Genomic DNA, 19,750 nt, shown 5'->3' on the forward strand with positions numbered 1-19,750 from the left:
ATATATATATATATATGTATGTAATTTTATTTATTATTATTAATTTTTAATTCACCAGAGAGAGAAAGAGGGAAAGTGAGAAAGCAAGCCACCAGGTCTGGGACTTGAACCATGGTTAACCATGTGGGAATCCAGGGCCTCAACCACCATGCCACCTGCTGGTCCCCCAAGAAGAATTTGATAAGCTAAAGTCTTCGGATTCATCTTTGACAATTATTTTTTTCCTTCACTCTCCAAATTCAAACCATTATCAAATCTTGTTGGCTATACTTTCAAAAAACATTTCTAAATCTGACTACATCTCACACAGTCACTTCTCACGTTCTCCATACTTCCACCCTAATCAAACTTATCCATTAGCTGATAAGTTCAAGTTCTTATCACCTCTGTCTGTCTGTCTCTCACAGGTGCACATGCAGTGGTTAGGAGATTGAACCTTCTTTATTTGATCTTCTTTATAATGGCCCACATAGCAGATTCTGAGTTGTTTTTTTTTTTCTTTTTCTACCTGCCCTATATGTGTGGTCTAGTGTTTCATCTGTAAAATAGGGATTATAATCATTACCCCATAGATATTTTATGAGAATAAATGAATTATAGATGAAAACTACTTAGAACAGTGTTCTACAAATAATAAATGCCATACTGGTGTTAAGGATAAAAATAATGGATAAAAAAGAAAGTAAACAAAATAAATAGGTTGTAGATAGTGAATACTCTTGAAGGTACACATGTAAATGTACACAAACATACCTTCCCATTGCAGCATGTTTGGGACACTGTCACTCACATACTTGTCCAAGGCATCTGGGACAACACATGCACTCACACGCACAGTGTATAGGAGAGTGAACCTCCCAACTTGCTTTCTGTCTTCCATGCCTTGAGTGTAGGACCGTTGGCATCTTAATTACCCTCCCACACCCAAGGCTTGCAGGAGAGTGAGCCTTTTCTTCTCTCTCTAATGTACAGGCATGAGTGCAGACACATACACTCTGAAGGTATGCAGTCCCTCTCTCATATGCCCTGTCTCTCTCATATGCCCAAACACCTGTGGGTGGTTCTTTAACTTACTCCCAAGAGGACTTTAAAAAAACTATTGTGAAAGGAACCAGCAGATAGCATTTCTATCATTGCCACCACCCACTCCTTCTAGATGGCCACCCCACCTTTGTGCATGCCCCTCTAGATTTTCCCACCAGCCTTCCTCTTGTGACTGTCTTGGTACCCACATGCAACCCCCATGTTGGTGTCCCTTGCTTTCTAGTGAAAACCTGCACATCATGCCAAGAGAGTGAGTCCTTCCCTGCTCCCTCTCTCACATCCCTTGCATGGTGGAGGGTGAGCTTTCTGAAAACCCCTCCCACATGCAAGGTTTGCAGGATGGTGAGCCTCAACTTTCCTTGCTCTCTTGTGCATGTGCACATATACATACACACACCTTCACAAAAACAGGAACACACACCCAGGTGGTAGAAAGATGGACCCTATATCCTTTCACCCGTTTCAGTTATACACAGATCTTGTAGGAGAAGGAGCCTTTTCTTGGCTCTCTCCTATATAGAGCACAAGCCCACACACTCAGGGACAGAAATGGTCTAGAGGGAAAAGGAGTCTTTTGACCTGATCCTGACTTGCCAACACCAAGGGGAGAAGAAGGAGTACATGTACCCCATGTGCCCCTGTACATGGGGCATGATGGAGAAGGAACCTTTGAGCTAATTCTCTCTAACACAGTGTTTGAAGGAAATTGTGTCTGCCCCTGAACATGGTTGCAAGTGAACATATATGCTAACACACATTTAAGATGCAGGAAGTAGAATTCCCTCACAGTGCCTTGTCTTCTCACATGCACAAGAGAACAAGGATAAAATTTACTACTTGCACAAGAGGATGTGTGAAGGTCTATCCTTTTAGACTATCCCTTATAGTGTGTGCTTTCTCTATTCTCTTCCCCAAGCCAGAATTTGCAGCTGATTCATTCAGTGAGTTATTCATTTATTCATCAGATAATTATTGAGTATTGGATACTCCCCTACACATTGGGATGCACCAGTGATCAAGAGACAAGAATCCCTGCCATAGTGGGGGGGAGGTAGGCAATGAACAAAATGAGTACGTAAAATATATAGTGTGTCAGCTGGTGATAAGTGCTTTGGAAAATAACAAAACAGGATAAAAGGAGATAAGTAGTGAGTAGGGACAGTCACAGTGGAGATGGTGGTGGTAAAGTTTCAGCATCAAATAGGGCAATCAGGAAAGGCCTACTGTGTTCTAGGAACAACAAAGAGCCATTGTGACAGCAACAGAGAGGTGGTAAGTAGGAAGATATGATGGAGGAAAGAGAAGGTTGATGATTTGTGTATATTCCCAGTAGGTAAGGACTCTTTAGAACAATAACAATCTTGCCATTATTATGCTTACAAATAATTACCAATAATTTCTTAATATTATCACATATTCCATTGTTCAATTTTAAAGTTGTCTCAGGAATATCAGAAATTAGCATCCAGGGGCCGGCAGGTGGCATGGTGGTTAAGGGCTCTGGACTCCCACATGGCTGACCATGGTTTGAGTCCCAGACCTGGTGGCTTGTTTGCTTAGTTTCTCTTTTTCTCACACACACTCTGTCCCTCTCTGGTCAAGTTCAAAATAAATAAATAAAGTTAAATAAAATAATTTTTTTTTTTGGAGAGATTTTCGCTATAGGGTGCGTGCACTTGCCAGACAGACAGAGACATAGAGAGAGAAAGCGAGAAATCACTCCCAGTGGGGGATGGTCACGCCGCAGTCCCTTCTCCTCCATTTTCCTCTCGGGACCTTGGGCACGCATGCACATGCACCCGGCGTGAGTTTTAAGCCACCGGGTCTGGGACGCTAACCGCAGTCAACTACGTGGGAGTCCAGTGACATAGCCATTACGCTAACTGCTGGTTCCAAAATAAAATAATTTTTAAAAAAGAAAAATAAATAAATTAGGATCCTAATAAGGTCCACACATTATATTAAGTCTCTTTAAATTATAACTTACCCCTCCATCTATATTTTTTCTTTCCTTATACTTTTTTCATTGAGAGAAAGTGAGTCATTTGTCCTATACGATTTTCCAGTCTGGAACATTCTGATCACATTCCTGTGATGTAATTTACATGTAATTTGATAGTTGCATCTAGAAGTCTGATCAGATTTGGGCTTCATTTTGGGGACTACTTCCATCAAGAGGCACAAAATGGCTGTTGTTTCTCACTGTGATGTTAATTGCCATTGATGCTCAATTCAAAGAGCCACTATTTCATTAGGGGTTGCAAAGTAATGATATTCTATATCTATTTAGTATCTGGAATACTTATATATAAGAAAAACTTCTTCTTGTCCACTATTGATAACCCAGTGGTACAGCTTTTATGGGAAAGACAAGCTAAATGCTTTTCTTTTTTTTATCAGTATTTAAATTAATAAGTTGGTTCTTTAACTTACTCCCAAGAGGGCTTGTAAAAAACTATTGTGATAGGGACCAGAAGATAGCATAATGGTTATGTCGTTGAACTCTCATGTAGTCAACCACGGTTCCAGTTCCAGTCCTGGACCTGGCAGCTTAAAACTCATGCTGAGTGCATATATGTCCAAAACCCAAGAGAAGAGTGGAGGAGAAGGAATTGTAGCATGGCCATCTCCTCTGTGTGTGATTTCTCACTTTCTATCTCTCTGTTTCTCTCTGTCTCTCTGGCGAGTGCATGTGCCCTATAGCAAAAATTTCTCTCAAAAAAAAAAAAAAACACTATTGTGATAAACTCATAAATTTAAATATACTTGATTTTTTTAAAGCACTGCATTTCTTATCCTCAGTTAAGCTCAAATATTCCATCTTTAGTTAGGGGACCATTTTCAAACTGCTTCCTAAGCTCTTTCAACATGGCCGATAGCCTCTCTGCTTTCAGAAAAAAAACTGTTCCAAGCTCATCTCAGACATCTTCTCCAGAACTGGAATCTACTATGTGTCCAAGAAGTCTTGGTTTCTTTAGGTCATATTCTAGGTTGTAGGGATGCACATTACCTCTAAATTGGTCATTGCTTTTAGGCTTCTTCTAATACCAGAACAGTAACAACAACAACAACAAAGTGTTTTGTTTTCACTTTGTCTTGTTTCTAGATAAAATACGAATTCATTCTTACACTTTTAATTCAAAGGCAATATTGCAGGGATTTTACATGTCTTCATTACACAAATATGGTTCTGACTGTTGTGTGGCAAATATAGGCAGCAAGCATAGAAACAGGGAGACCAATTAGGAGGCTATTGAAATCATTCAGGTGAGAGGTTGATAGAGGCCTGGACCAGAGTGGTAGTGGTAAAGGTGGTGAAAAATGTTTGGATGCGGATATATATATATTTTTTTTTTTTTGAGAGGTTTTTGCTATAGGGCGCATGCACTTGCTAGAAAGAGAGAGACAGACAGAAAACGAGAAATCACCCCCCAGGGGGATGGCCACACCGCAATCCCTTCTCCTCCATTCTCCTTTTGGAATCTTGGGCACACATGCACATGCACCCGGCGTGGGTTTAAGCCACCAGGTCTGGGACTTGAACCGTGGCATAGGAGTCCAGTGCCTTAGCCGTTACACAAACTGCTGGTCCCTTTTCTATCTATCTATCTATCTATCTATCTATCTATCTATCTATCTATCTATCTATTTATTTGATGTGGATATATTTTAAAGTTAGAGCCAACTGGATTTTCTAACATATTGCATATGAAGTATGAGAGAAAGAGGAGCCAGTGTTGTGGTGGTGAAGGTGGCTGGATCATACATGGCCAACTGTGCAGTTCAAGTCCCAGACCCAGTGGCTTTAAAAACACTGGACATGTGTGTGTGTGTGCCCAAAATCCTGAAAGGAGGGAGATGGAGGAAAAGGGATTGCAGTGTGACCATCCCCCGCAGGGAGTGCTTTCTCACCCTTGCCATACCACCAAGTACACGTACCCTCTGGCAAACTAACAACAACAACAAAAAAGTCAGGTTTACCTTCTCTTTTCTCTTGTGTGTGACTTGGGTACATGTGCCTATACTGCCTCTGGAATCCTTAGTACTCAGATCCCAGTGCAGTGCACCTGGGTCAGGACCCAGAGTGGGTATCTTCTGCAGAGAAAAGGGAGCATTTACCTGTTATCCCTCCTAATTCCTTTCATTGAACTATTTGAATATCTCTTGGATTTGGGGATCCAACAGTGAACAAAGTATCAGAGGTCCTGGGTGAGCTTGTGACAGAAAATAAAATTCCTCATTCCCATTAAGCCTGCTTTCACATATTCAAGGGTCTGGGAAAAGTGAGCTTTTTCTTTCATTCTTACCACCCCCTGAGCTTTTTCATTTGCTGCTTCTCTCTTATTCTTGGTACCTGGTGCTATGCTTTCTATATGTAGTCTACCTGGGCAAGGATTTAGAATAGGATGAGCCTTGGGACCAGCAAATGGTGTAATGGTTACGTTACTGGGCTCCCACATAGTCGACAATAGTCCGAGACCCAGACCTGGCAGCTTAAAACTCACACCAGGCACTGTGCATGCATGCCCAAAATCCGGAGAGGAGACTGGAGGAGAAGGGATTGCAGCATAGCCATCCCTCCCAGGGGGTGGTTTCTCACTTTCTGTTGCTGTCTTTCTCTGGCAAGTATATGTGCCCTATAGCAAAAATCTCTTAAAACAAAACAAAACAGTATTATTAGCCTTATCTGCAGATGGAGAGACAGGGCATCTACACATTGCTGCTGCCTCCTAATTTACTTCCTCCTATGCACCAGAGAGTATCTGGACTGTAGGAAGCCAGTGGTAAATAGGACAGTCATGGTCCCCTGAGTACACTGCCTAGTGGACACATATAGGAGGCTGAAGCTCAGTTTTACTCACTCTGCAGGTGTGCACACATGCTGGGAATGCTGGAGAAAGAATCACTCTTTAGTCCTCACTCTCCAAGCACCCTCATCCCCTAAGACAGGCATCTAGGGACTTGAACCTGTGTGCCGAGTTTGACTGATGAGGCATGCAGGGATGGAACCTTCTTGCCCTAACATTGCTCTCTCATACATCCCCAGAAGGGCAGTGAGATGTCTCATATTCTTCCCTTAAGTAGATGTTGAATGAAGAGGCACTTGCTTGTGAATGTGCCCTTTCATATTTGCAGGCACACAGATACTTGTACATGCACATATGCAACAAGAAAGGTAGGCAGGAGAATAAGCATGCAAGGTACTTGGTGTCCAGCATATGCAGGCATATGAATATACAGGGACAGGAGAGAAAGGAGCCTTTCATTTCATGCTCACAGGGTCAAATGCCTGTATTCCTACTCAGTCTTTTATATTCATATTCTCTCTTTCTCTCTCTTACACACACAGTACAAGAGTGAAACTTCTGATATTCTCCTTCATATCCCTTATAGGAAGGTGTGTGAACTTAGTTGATCTAGAGAGATTGAAGGAGAGGCTCATCAACTCACTTGCAAAGAATTCAAGAGAATGAATCTGTGCATCCCCCCACCCTATGCAAGGATGCATACTCACAGATATCCAGACCTGTCACATGTCCCTTGCATACAGAAGAATGACTATCTCCCTTAAGAATACACATTCAAACATACATATATATATATATATATATATATATGTGTGTGTGTGTGTGTGTGTGTGTGTGTGTGTGTGTGTGGGTCCACTAGGCAGTGTACTCAGGGGACCATGACTGTCCTATTTACCACTGGCTTTCTACAGTCCAGATATGTATATTTAGATAATATATATGTATGTATGTATACACACACACACACACACATTAAAATAGAGAATCAGAAGTAAAAACAATGTTAGCTGTATCCCAGGGACTGTCGTTTAAGAGGTAGGCTCTATTGTCTCCATTTTGCAGAAGTATAATGTGACCTTGTAAAAATCATGGTTGATTCTCTGATATGTGGTGGAATGTGGGTTTGAACCAGAGTTTGTGGACACTGAAGTCCATGGTTTTCCTACTGATTCACCCAGTGAAGTCCTGGACCAGGAACCTCAGGATTGCCTGAGAACTTACTAGAAATGCAATTTATTGGGCCTACCCTAGGCCTACTGAATCAGAATCTCTTGTAACCTCTAGGTTACCACACTCTACAGGAGATTCTAATGCATGTTAAAGTTTGAGACCAACTGTGCTACCATGTTAAACTATACTGCCTTTTTGTTGTGTACTCACGCAAAGGATTTGTGGGGTATTGAGTCTTGGCGTTATCTCATATTTATACTTTTTTTTTCTCTCTCTCACACTCCTTTCTCTTTCCAGTCTTTGTCCTTTTACGTTTATTCCTTTTTTGTTGTTACCTGAGAGAACAAATAAAATATGTGTTGAACTAGACAGCTTTCTGTGAAACTCATTCCTTTTGTATCAGCACAAGTAAGTACCTTAAACCTGGCAAAGCCTTCTGCTCTGCTCTCCACTTCTTTTTTCTTTTTTTTTTCCTGGTCCCCTATCTAATCCTTGCTACCTGGGTGAGAATGCTATCTCTGTGCAATGCTCCTGGACAAGGATTCTGAGAGTGAGAGCTTTGTCTTCTTATAGCTTTGCCTTCCATCCATTCTGCAAATATTGCCACTTTTATATGTGATACTAAATTGTCAGTGAGCATATGGTCATAACAAGACACACCTGCTCCCTGCTCTCATGGAACTTAAGAGTTGAGGGAGCGGAAAGGAATTTCTCATTAGCCATTCCACCTGTGTGCCCCAAGAGTGGGTGGGCCAGAGTGGACTTCTCATTACCACTGTCACTACAAACACATGTACAAAAGCATGACTCTTCTCTCATCTCACATGGAACACACACACACACACACACACACACACACACACAAAGGGCCTTTTTGTTTGCTCCCCTGCTCAAATCCTTGGACCCTAGGTGTGAGTGCTGTTTCGGTGCCACACACCTACTCAGAGAGGCTGAGCCTTGTCTGCATGTAGAAGGACTGAGTACTTGTAACTTGCCTCTGCCATCTTCTCACCTTCTTTGAAATATTTGACTTTGCTATGAGGTGCCAGACCCTGCACTAGGTTTTAGAGATACAATGATGAATGGGGGGGAAAGGTTTCTGCCATTTGCCAAAAATGAAATCTTGCAATGCAAGATTTTTTTTAAAGTATTTTTTTTCTTAGGGGAAGTTGTTACTTTATCAACAATTCAAAATAAGATACCATTTGTTGCTTTATTTGATAAAATATGCCTTGAGTCACTAAAACTAAGTGGTACCAGGTACCACTTAATTTTGAAAAGGAAGTTTTTGATACAAGAAAAGGTTGTATCAAAAACTAGTCTATTTTTGGTCTCCCTGAATTAGGCAGCTTATATATTAATGTGTATAAATGAATAATTTGTGTGGATTGATTATAATCTCATATTAAATCATATAGTGTACACATAGGAAGAAAAAGAGAGAGATACAATGGTGAATAAGATAGTTAGGGTCCTTGGTCTCTATAGAGGGTGCCTGTGGGAGAATGAACTTCATCATCTCCATTGAACAGGCTTACATCTTAGAGCATGAACTTTCTTTTTTTTCCTCCCACAAAATTTGTTTTTTTCTTTCGAGGAGAGTAGACAAGCAAGCACCCTTACCAGGATCTTCACACTACAATCTATCCCTAGCCTAAGTGAGCCCAGACCATGGGCACATGCTCCCATTGTGTTCAGGGAAATCTTGGGATATGAACCCTGGACATTCCCATGTGGTTCAATATCATAGAGCATTACATTACTGATACGCTGCTGTAGTTGGCTTAGCTTTCTCATTATTCACAGCTTACTATGTGTTTGATACTGTAATGGGAAAATGCACATTGGGTGGTGAGACTCACACAACCAGTTGTTGCTCTCAGCAAGCTTATAGTTAAGCAGAGGAATGGAAGGGAATAAAGTATTATCTTTTACTGTACTATTTTCCAACATGTGTGTGCATATGTACCTACATGCTTAAATTGCCCCAGTTTTCTTGCCTCCTCACCCAAAAGAAAAATACATCCAGTGCATTTAGACTCTCAAGTATGATCTGAAAAGATGCCATTCACAGTACATATTCAGGATTTTTTTTTTCAACCTGAGAGATCATGTCCTTTTAACCTTGTGCTTGGGGATGAATACATATCAGTCCTATTAGATGCACATGGTGAGACCATGGGGGTTGAATAGGCACAGAGACACACATACAAAGTGTGAGTGCTGGAGCCTTCTGCTCTGCTCCTCCTCTCTAATCCTTTGTTCCTGGGTGAGAGTGCTTTCTGAATGCAATGCACCCAGGCAAGAATTCTGAAAGGGCGAGCCTCCTCTGCACAGAGGACAGAAGATCTGCACATCACCTGTCATATGCCTGCCTACCTGCCTACCTGCCCTCTGCCTCTCTTTCATTCTTTCCATTCATAAATAATATCTGTTGGGCTGAGCATTGAATACAGAAGAATAAGTAAGACAAACTTGGTCCTTGCCCCCTGGATCTTATAGTTCAGGGAAGAGGAGGGACTTTATCTCCAGCCATTACCCATGCATGTATCAAAAGCCATGAGACCACATAAAGGACTCCTGATATCTGCCCTTCTTTAACTTACACACAAGTATAAGACTTCATTCCCACTTTCACATTGATACTTAGAGGAGAAACTTTACTTTAGCTTGATCCTGAATAAGTTCACGGGGCAAGAACAGTGAGCTATACAAGGCCTGTGGGTGCTGGAATCTTCTGTTGTGGCTCCCGCTCTCTAATCCTTGCTACCTGGGTGAGAGTGCTTTCTGAATGCAATTCACCTAGGCAAGGATTCTGCGAGGGGGAGCATCATCATCATCTCATGGGACAGAGCACCTCTACGTCACCTTTCTATCCTTTTTACAGCTGTCTGTTGAGTATTATTGCAGGTACTGTACTGGGCAGTTGGCCCACAAGAGAATGAGATACATTCATGAACTGTACAGGCCACAGGGGATAATGGACTCCTTGTTCATTATACTTGCATGTCCTAAGGGTGGTTGGGCCGCAGATTGGGACTTGATGTACACTGCCCCTGAACACACATGCACTTTCTGATCTCATATAAATGTAATGGGATAGTCTTCTAAACCTCAGTTTATGCTCTGTGCTCTATGTGAAAGAGGCTCAGCATTTGAGTACTTGCTCAGCCCATATACCCAGGAACTAGGATTCGAGAGGGGAGCAGGACTAAAGGCTCAGACACCCACACACCATATATACACACACATGCACACACATGCTCACATGTGTTTACAGGAAAAGCTGACTTATCTGCCTATAGTGTGTAATGCACTGTAAATATACTATGTGCAGAAAAAGGGGCCCAACTGGTTATGTACACACAGACACACACCCATAAAAGGGGTCTTCTGACCCGCTGCATCGCTCAGTATCATTTTAGCCTAGGTGCTGGTACTGTATTATGTCACTGTCCCTGTTCAAGGACTCAAAGGCTAGTATGCAGGTGTCTGGACCTTAGCCTTTTCTCCCTCTCAGCTATCCTTGCAGCCTAGGCACAAATGCTTTTAAAATAGTGTAGCAGACTTGTGTAAGGATATGAGATCATGATCCTTATCTGTGTGTAGGACAGAGCCTGTACATCACTTCTTTTTTTTTTTTTCCAGTCATTTGTGTGTGTATCTTTTGGCCCATTCATCCATACTTTTTTTTTTTTTTTGGAGAGATTTTTACTTTAGGACGCGTGCGCTCGCCAGACAGACAGAGACATAGAGACAGAAAGCGAGAAATCACCCCCCAGGGGGGATGGTCACACCGCAATCCCTTCTCCTCCATTCTACTCTTAGGATCTTGGGCACGCACGCACACGCGCCCGGCGTGAGTTTTAAGCCACCGGGTCCGGGACACGAACCGCGGTCGACTACGTGGGAGTCCAGCGACATAGCCATTATGCTAATTGCTGGTTCCCTTCATTCATACTTTCAACAAATTTACTTAGTTCCTGCTGTTTGGGAGATGCAACAATGGGCTAACTGGTCAGAGATGCTGCCGTTATCTAGCAGAAGCATGGAAAATAAACTTCCTCATGACATACAACTTCCTTGGGGTGGGCTCAGAGTACCAGAATTCAGGCTTCTCTTTATTCCCTCGCACAGACATAGGTACCTGTGCATGTGGTGTATACATCCTGTACCTTCTGCTCTGTCCCCCTCTTATACCTTTGCAACATAGGTATGACTGCTAAGTTGATACAGCACCTACTTTAGGACTCTAAGAGGAGCCCTCTTCTGCATGTAGAAGGACACTGCATGTAGAAGGACAGAGCACCTGTAAGTCACCATGTCCTCCTTCCTGTCCCCTCTCCCTCGCTTCCTCAAATATTGATTATGCACTTAGTGTGTTCTGGGCCCACATAATGTACATATAGTAGTGCATGAGATGAGCTTGGTCTCTGCGTAAAAGAACATGTAGGAGAATGAATTTTCTTGTCACCTAATACTCCTATGAGCTGAGATAGAGGTAAGTCACAGAATGGGACATATTAGTGACTTCCTTTCCCAACACATATAAAATGTTCTTGCTCTCACATGGACCAATTTAACAGAGAATCTCCTCCATGTGAAATACTGTGGGTGCCTGAGTCTTCTGCCCTGCTTCCACTCTCTATTCCTTGCTATCTGGGTGGTAGTGCTGTCTCAATGCAATGCACCTGGGCAAGGATTCAAAGAGGGTGAGCTCAACTGCATCAAAGAGGACAGAGAGCCTGTATGGCACCCTTCCCTTGTAATGGTTTTTGAGTAATGAGTGCATGTTGGGAAGCACAGAATAAACTAGTTTGGGATTTCATGCACTTTGGTGGGTTTGTCCATGTGCTAGAATAAATGCCCTTATTAAATAATGTCAACATGTTCAGACGCCCAGGGTGTGAGAACATGAGCTTTTTCTGGATGATGGGCAAGGTGGTGGGCAGGGACAAGAGCCTTCTGATTTGTTTCCTCACTCACTTCTTCCCAACCTAGATGTCAGTGCTTTCTCAAGTATTGTCTTCAGTCAAAGACTTGATAATAGGGAGCTATTACAGTATTATCTGCTGTATTAGTCTGTTATTGTGTTGCTAATAGAAATACTTGAAACTGGGTGATTTATGAAGAACAAAGGTTTATTTGGCTTACAATTCTGGTAGCAAGAATGTCCAAAGACATGGGGCAGGCATCAGACTAGATTCATAATGTGGCTGACAGAAGCAGAGAGAAATGCAGGCAAAATACCAAATAGACAAGAAAGAAAGAGAGGAAGAGGAAATGAATTTTTCTACTTCCTTTGCTCTCCCTGGGCTCCCTGCTGATTGGAGGGTGCCCTACCATTAGACTCTGCCTCTAAAAGGTCTCACCATCTCCCAAACCCATTACACTGGAGACCAAGTTTCCAGAACATGAACTTTTGGAGGACAGACTGTTATCCAGACTGTAGTACCTACTTATAAAAGGGTCAAGTGGCATGTCTCTCTTTTTGCCTTACTGAATATGTCTTGAATTTCTACTGTGTGGCAGGTACTCTGCTGAGTTTTCAGGATACAGTGATGAAGAAGACAAGCAAAATCACTGGATGTGTAAAATCACTGGATGTGTTCTCTGTTGGATACCTTTAAGAGAATGAACTTTATTGAGATCCACAGTGAGGATGGGAACATATAATAGGGGAGGTGGGCCAACGAGTGACCCTTCATATTCTATCTACCCTGTCCTCTTTGAGGACAGTGAGATGCATGCATTTATAGAGAAGCTTTACACTTACAGGAGGTGTAGGAGTTTGGGTTTATAAGCTGTTCCTTGTCTTTCAGGACCTGTAGGCAGGACTGTGAGCTGCTCTTTTTTTTTCTTTTTAATTGCCAGAGGATGTGCGAGAGAGACATAAAGACAGACAGGGTGAGGGAGAAAGCATCCCCATATGGGATATGGTCATGTAGTAATCCCTTCTCCATTCAATCAGGATTTGGGGCATGTGCACATAGTCACCTGGTACGTTTTTTAAACCTCCAGGGCCAGGATTTGAACTATTGTTGATCATGTGGGATCCTGCTCCCTGTAGTCACTAGTCAAAGGGTCTCACCCTGTGAGCTGCCTTTCAGTACCTATCACAGAATGTTCTTATGGAGAGGAGGTAAAGAGTGGAGAGCCCCTTTTATTGCTCATCGTGTATGTACAACACTTATGTGGAAATGAGAACACACTGTATCTTTATATTACCTTGCAGTCCTCAGAGATATACTATATATGTCTCTGTCACTGTCTCTCTTTCTCTATCAGCCTATTTATCTTTGCATATCTCTGTTGCTCTCACCTAGATTATAAGTGCCCCATGATCTTATTTTCTCCTCCTATCCTTGTTTCTTGAGTCTGGTTGCTTTTTCAATGCATTGCTCCATTACAAAAATTTTAAGAGCATGAGTCTTATCTAACGAAGACAAGTACAGCATGTCCTTAGATTACTCTTCTCTCCCATTCATTCATTTATTCATTCATTCATTTCTTTGATAAATGTTTATTGAATGTGTTCTGGTATCGGGGATGTAATGGCATTACTATCCTAGTAAACTTGTGTGAGAACAAAGATCTTTATTATCATCATGTCTGTCTGCTCAATGTGTGAGGAAATGAGTTTTCCCTTTATTTCTCCTCATGTACAGAAAGATGAATCTTCTTTTTAACAATTAGAACATATACCTATCTTTGGTCCATTTTTTGTCTATTTATAAATTGGTTTGCTTGTTTTCTTATTGTTGAGTTGTAAGAGTTCCTTACATATTTTGGATACCAGTCCTTTATCAGATATGTCTTTGGCAAGTTTTTCTTCCAGTATGAGATTTGCTTTTTTATTGTATTAAAAGTGACTTTTGCAGAGCAGAAGTTTTTAATTAGGGTGAAATCCAGTATAACTGCCTTTCATGGATCATGCTTTCAGCATTATGTATAAAAAGTTATTGCTGAACCCAGGATCACCTAGATTTTCTGTTATTTTTTTTGAAATTTTATAGTTTGTTTTCTTTTATTGACAGAGGGCATGTGAGCTCACCTGAGAAAGACAGAGAAAGAAAAAGAGAAGGAAAACACCTCTCCTAGGACATGGTCACATTGCAGTCCCTTCTCTTCCATTTTTTTCTCCTTTGGGATTTTGGATGCACATGCACATGTGCCAGCATATTTTTGAAGCTGCCAAGTTCAGGACTTGAACTATACTGTCAGCCATGTGTGATCCAGCCATCTTATTCACCATGCCAAATGTTTTGTGTTTTATTGATATATTTATATATATGGTCCAGTCTAAGTTAAATTTTGTGAAAGTTAAAGTTCTATGTCTACATTAATTTTACATGTGTATGTCTAGTTGTTTGTAGCATCATTTATTGAAAATACTATTTTTATGTAATTGTATTGCCTTTGCTCCTTTGTCAAAGAGCAGTTGTCTCTCTGCCTGTCTCGCCCACCCCCACTATGGTTTTTTTAAAGACAGGGTCTCACCATGTCATGATTCGTCTCTCCCAGTCTTCTGAGAAGCTAGGACTGCAGGTGGGTGCCACTGCACCCAGCCTTCAGTTTAGGTGAGGAATCAAACCTGATCCTACCTTGTGACTTCAGCCTGCCAAATAACAGCATCTATAAGCATGCACTACTGAGGCTAAGTCTGATTTTGTGGCTGTATTTCTGGGTTCTCTATTCTGTTCCATCCATATATGGGACTATTTTGCCGGTATCATACTGTCTTGATGCCTGTGCTTTATAGTAAGTGTTAAAGTCAGATAGTGGCAGTCCTCTAACTTTGTTCTTCTTTTAAAATATCATCTTGGCTATTCTGGGTCTTTTGCCTATCCATATAAACTTTAGAATCAATTTGTTATATCTATAAAATAATTTTCTGGAATTTGGGACTACATTGAGTCAAGTGGGGAAAAACTGACTTTATGACAGTATTGAGTTCCTTTTCCCATGTGCATGAAATAACTCTCCATTTATTTACATCTTTGATTTCCTTCATCAGAATTTTGTAGTTTTTCTCATACATATTTTGTACATATTTCGTTAGTTTTATACATCATTATTTTACTTCTTTAGTTCTAGTATAAACAACATTGTGTTTTTACTTTCATATTTCAAATTTTTCATTGCTGGTGTATATGAAACCGGTTGACTTTTGTATAAACCTTGCTGTAGTTGATTTATGTCTTCCTTATTTACTTCCTATTTGAATTTTATAAATATTACTGTAATGTTATATGTCAATTTTATGTCTATGATAAATGAATTATTTTATAATTTTATTTTCTATTTCTATGATAATATGTAGGAATGCAATTTTTTTGCAGAATTACTTTAAAACTTCTGAACTTATTTATTAACTTTTGTTGTCCGTAATTGCTATTCTGGAGTTGTATTAAGTATTGTTAAGTAAAATAAACCAGCCAACTTAATGGAGTTTTAATTGAGCAAATCGTAACACAATTTAAATTGAGCAGTTGTCTCCAGGCTTCCAAACAACCCCAGCTAACCTTGTGGTCAACTCGGTATTTAAGTTCCAGAAAAGGGAAAATTACATATAAAAATAAAGTGAAAGAATGACGTAATGAAACAATTGGATTGGTTGCAAGTGGATGGTAAGCTACACAAATAGCCCAAAAGATAGGCTTTTGTGATTGACTGAAGTGTGGCTAGTGTGATAGGCTAAAACTTAGCAACCAGCTCAAGAAACATCCTAACATGTACAATTTTGGTTTATCCATAGAAATCCAAGTGTGGGAGTACAGAGGCCGTTTTAGGCCAAAATAGTTTAACAGTATGCATTCACACAATCTGAACTGGAATATCATATTTCTTCCTTTCTTATATCCATTGCTCAATTTTTCCTTCTAAAATTTTTCTTGTACCATGATAAATATTTTTTCTATGTAAAAATGTGTCATGGCTTTTCTGACAACCCAATATAATTGGCAATAGGAGGTATGAGTGCTTCCTATGTTAAGGGACTGATAGTTTCCTTCTTGGTTTTAATTTTATTTTAATATTTTATATCAAGTCAAGGAAAGAAATCTTCCACATGGAATATTTTTTAAATTTTAACCCAGAATATGGTAAATTTAAAAAAAATAATTCTTGACATCCATTGAGATAATTATGGATTTAAACATTTTATCTGTTAAAATGATCATTTTGTATTCATAGTTTCCCTTGTAATATCAGTAAGGAGGAATAAATCCTCCTTACCTATAGCAGGCAAATCTTTCAATGTGATGCTATATTCAGTTTGTTAAAGTTTATTTAGGAGTTTTATATGTATGCTCTAAAGTAAAAGTGATCTATAAATTTCTAATGCTGTCTTTGTTAAGCCTGATAGACCATTGTCTTTGATTCTCTGAATGCTTCTCTAGATAGTCCATTTATTACAGTCTCAAAATCCTGTATAACAGGATATTTGTTATCATATCTGATGAATCTTTGAGATAAAACCAAAGAAAGAGTGATCTGCCAGGGGGAGATAGTGTATTATTGCTTTAATTTTAATTTATCTGTATGTATTTTTTTTAGAGGATTTGCTATAGGGCACGTGCACTCGCTAGAAAGACAAAGAGAGGGAGAGACAGAAATCAAGAAATCATTCCCCAGGGGGGATGGCCATGCCGCAATTCCTTCTCCTCCATTCTCCTCTTAGGATCTTGGGCATGTACACGCACGCGCCCACTGTGAGTTTAAGCCACCTGGTCCGGGACTTGAACTGTGGTCGACTACATAGGAGTCCAGCGACATAGCCATTGCACCAACTGCTGGTCCCTATCTGTATGTATTTTAAATTTGCCAGAGGGCACATGTACTCAACTGAGAGGAACAGAAAGGGAGAGAGAGAAAGCACCCCCTGTAGGGTGTAGGTATGTTGCAATCCCTTCTCCTCTTTTTCTCTATTCTTTTGGGATTTAAGACACGTGTGCTTGTTGTTTTTTTCAAGCTTCTGGGTCTGAGATTCAAACCTTCAAACTGTGCATTTGGTCATGTGGGATCTGGTTCTTTTAACCACTAGACCATGGGAGCAGTGCAATTTATCTGTATTTTTAAAGCCATTTTTTCATCTCTTAAATAACTTATCTACCAATATCTGTTGCCTATCCAATTTTAATGATTTAAACAATAAATTTATATACTAAGGTTATTCTTTTTGAAAAGATTAATTTGTCATTTGCTTCACTTTCATGGCTGCAACATGGTCTCGTCTAACTTATTGTCATCTTTCTCCTCATTAATCATGGATGTTGTCTTAATAATTTATCATTGTTCAGTGCTTTCTCTATTTGGACAATTCTGCCAGTGTGGTCTATAGTTCCAGAGATCTCTTTCAGGTAGTCTGCACACCAAAAACTGTCTTTATATCATTGTTAAGACATTATTTTCCTTTTTTAAAGAATTATTTTTATTTAACTATTTATTTGTTGTATTTTCCTTTGACAAGAGAAAGGCAGAGTGAAAAAGAGAGGGAATGTGAGAAAACAAGCTGCCAGGTCTGGGACTTAAACCTTGGTCGGCCATGTGGGAGTCCAGCACCCTTAACCACCCACACCATCTGCCAGCCCCACATTATTTGCCTTTTAAACTCATTTTCTCATGAGTATACAGTGGAGTTTTCTAAAGGCTATGTGATGGGCAATGTCATTTCTCTTTTGGCTAATAGAATATGTGAAACAGAATTCAACTATGTTCTATTAAGCCAGACATTAAGGAAATTTACAAAAATGCAGGGCCAGGACCAGCAGTTAGCATAATAGCTATGTCACTGGACTCGCATGTAGTCGACTGTGGTTTGCGACCCGGACCCGGTGGCTTAAAACTCACGCCGGGTGCATGTGAGTGTGTGCCCAAGATCCCGAGAGGAGAATGGAAGAGAAGGGATTGCGGTGTGGTCATCCCCCCTGGGGGGTGATTTCGCGCTTTCTATCTCTCTGTCTGTCTCTGTCTTTCTGGCGAGCGCACGCGCCCTATAGCAAAAATCTCTCCAAAAAAAAAAAACAAAACAAGAAAAATGTGGGGCCAACAGATGGTGTAGTAGTTAAGTCACTGGACTCCCACATGGCTGACCATGGTCCTGGGCCCGGTGGCTTGAAAATCACACAGGGTGCATGTGCGTGCATGCATACATGTCTAAGATCCCTGGAGGAGAATGGAGGAGAAAAGGTTGCAGCATGGCCATCCCTTTTTTTGTGTGTGGGGGGATGATTTCTCACTTTCCCTCTCACTGTCTCTGTCTCTCCAGCAAGCACATGCACCCTAAAGCAAAAACCTCTTTAAAAAAAAGAAAGTTGCAAAAATGTTTCTTTCTTAGTTTTGTTTTGAAAAATACAGTTTATTTTTTCAGAAATGTTAATGTTAACATATAGTGGGTTGAGTGATATATTTAAATTAGTAAATCTATCTATATATACACACACACCAAAAATATTTCTGTTTTAATTTTAAATACAGTAAGTACCTGTAGTTATAATCCATATAAATAAAAGTTCTTTAAGGTCCTCAGTTTTAAACACTAAAGAGGATCCTGAGACCAGAAAGTTTAAAAACTATTGCTCTGCTATTGCCTGTTCAGAATCCTCATGTTTTCTCATAACTCCTACTCATCTGTGATAATGACTCCCAGATGAAAACCACACCATGAGAAGCAAGACTGTTGTTTCCTCCTGGGACTTTATATATGAAATTCTGACAGGTGGAGGAAAAGTGCCTTGAGTTAAGGATTAGTTCAAATCTCTGAAATAAGCACCTTCTATGGCATCTCAGAAATTAACATCTGTGATCTGCATTTCATTTCTGCTTAAAATAAAGTGACTAAAACTAGAATTGGAACATAAGCTAGATTAGTTTCTGAGCCCTGTCTGTGCCAGGCACTTAGGAACACAAGTTTAAGTAACCCAGTCTTCCAGTAGCTCAAAGGATAGTGGGTAGACAAAGAGTGATTTTTCTTGTGTGCCTGCTCTTATCACTTTTACTGTTATACTTACGGTTGTCTTAATATCTTACTTTAAATGATATGATATAAATATTATCTTGGTAAATTGTATAATACCTCTTTTACCTCCTTCTTCTGCAGTCTTCCTTGTCTATGTTTACAGTATCTGGCATATATCACTTACCCAGAATGCCATTTGTAGGTCAACAGATATTTTTGTGGGGCAAAAATAAGAAATATAAAAATCCAGGGACTGGCAGGTGCCGTAATGGTTATGACGCTGGACTCCCACGTAGTCAATTATGCTTCGAGTCTCATACCTAATGGCTTAAAACTCACTCTAGGCACATGTGCGTGCATGCCCAAGATCCCAAGAGGAGAACAAAGGAGAAGGGATTGTGGTGTGGCCATCTCCCTTGGGGGATTATTTCTCACTTTCTGTCTCTCTCTGTGTCCCCAGCGAGCGAATGCACCTTACAGCAAAAATTTTTCTAAAAAGATAAAGTAGAAAAATCTGTTACTTCTCTGTGTTTGGTAGCATTGGAGTATATGACATGTTTTAAATTTTCATTTGAATTGTCATGTGTGTTTTTCATTCATTGGTTTATACATTTGTTTTTGCCACATGGGTTAGATGAGATGGAAATACTAATTTATTTTAACCAATATATGTCAATTTATTACTAAACCGGCACTGCTACTTTACTCCCCACCTCCCCACCACCTGACTCTTGCTGTGTGTTTTTTTTTTTTTTTTAGTTTTTTTTTC

The 19,750-nt window shown here is 40.2% G+C and overlaps 1 protein-coding gene and 2 non-coding genes across 6 annotated transcripts in view; all 3 read left to right on the plus strand.

Moving 5' to 3' along the window:
- Nucleotides 1-19,750, plus strand: part of CLCN5 (Cl-/H+ antiporter 5) — a 228,122-nt gene that overhangs the window by 127,885 nt on the left and 80,487 nt on the right. The gene's annotated exons all lie outside the window — the stretch shown is intronic.
- MIR532 (microRNA mir-532) lies at nucleotides 878-936 on the plus strand. The gene has a single exon (NR_129478.1). It is a non-coding gene; the product is annotated as a microRNA mir-532 (primary transcript).
- MIR188 (microRNA mir-188) lies at nucleotides 1,322-1,381 on the plus strand. Its single transcript, NR_129381.1, has one exon. It is a non-coding gene; the product is annotated as a microRNA mir-188 (primary transcript).

This window comes from Tupaia chinensis, unplaced genomic scaffold, assembly GCF_000334495.1.
Source record: "Tupaia chinensis unplaced genomic scaffold, TupChi_1.0 Scaffold141414_1, whole genome shotgun sequence".
NCBI lineage: Eukaryota > Metazoa > Chordata > Mammalia > Scandentia > Tupaiidae > Tupaia > Tupaia belangeri.